This window comes from Octopus bimaculoides, chromosome 11 (assembly GCF_001194135.2).
Source record: "Octopus bimaculoides isolate UCB-OBI-ISO-001 chromosome 11, ASM119413v2, whole genome shotgun sequence".
In the NCBI taxonomy this organism is placed as follows: Eukaryota; Metazoa; Mollusca; class Cephalopoda; order Octopoda; family Octopodidae; genus Octopus; species Octopus bimaculoides.
In genome coordinates this window covers 17,790-18,387 of record NC_068991.1, presented here as the reverse complement: position 1 = coordinate 18,387, position 598 = coordinate 17,790, and the positions used below count along the sequence as shown (strand labels likewise).

The following is a 598-nucleotide window of genomic DNA, read 5'->3' as shown; positions in this document are numbered from 1 at the left end:
GGCAAGTGAAATCGAAATCGAGTTAAATTCGACGACTGGCACCCATGCCAACGTCGTCCCCTTCATTAGACACGAAACCCAGCTTGCGAAGACTTATTGGGGCAAGCAAAAGCGAAATCGGGATGGCACCTGTGCCCAGCATCGCCTTTCTGGCACTTGTGCCCATGGCATGTGTAAGGACTTTTGAGCGAGATCGTTGCTAGTGCCCCTAGACTGGCTCTTGTGTGGGTGACACATAAAATACACCATTTGAGCGTGGCTGTTGCCAGTACTGCCTGACTGGCCTTCATGCCGATGGTACGTAAAAGCACCCACTACACTCTCTGAGTGGTTGGCATTGGGAAGGGTATTTAGCTGTAGAAACTCTGCCAAATGCTGTGCGTGAGAAGGCCCAGCAAGCCAAGTGAGACCTAAATCTAAGGCCTCAGCCAGTCCACTTATGCGTACCTTCCTTCATTGGACACTAGACTCTGCTTGCAAAGACCTGTTGAGGCAAGTGAAATCGAAATCGAGTTTAATTCGATGACTGGCACCCATGCCAACGTTGTCTCCTTCATTGGACACGAAACTCAGCTTGCGAAGACTTATTGGGGAAAGC

The 598-nt window shown here is 50.2% G+C and overlaps 1 protein-coding gene across 4 annotated transcripts in view; it reads left to right on the top strand.

The window, feature by feature from the left end:
- Positions 1–598, top strand: part of LOC106881197 (rho guanine nucleotide exchange factor 38) — a 44,323-nt gene that overhangs the window by 32,416 nt on the left and 11,309 nt on the right. The window lies entirely within an intron of this gene.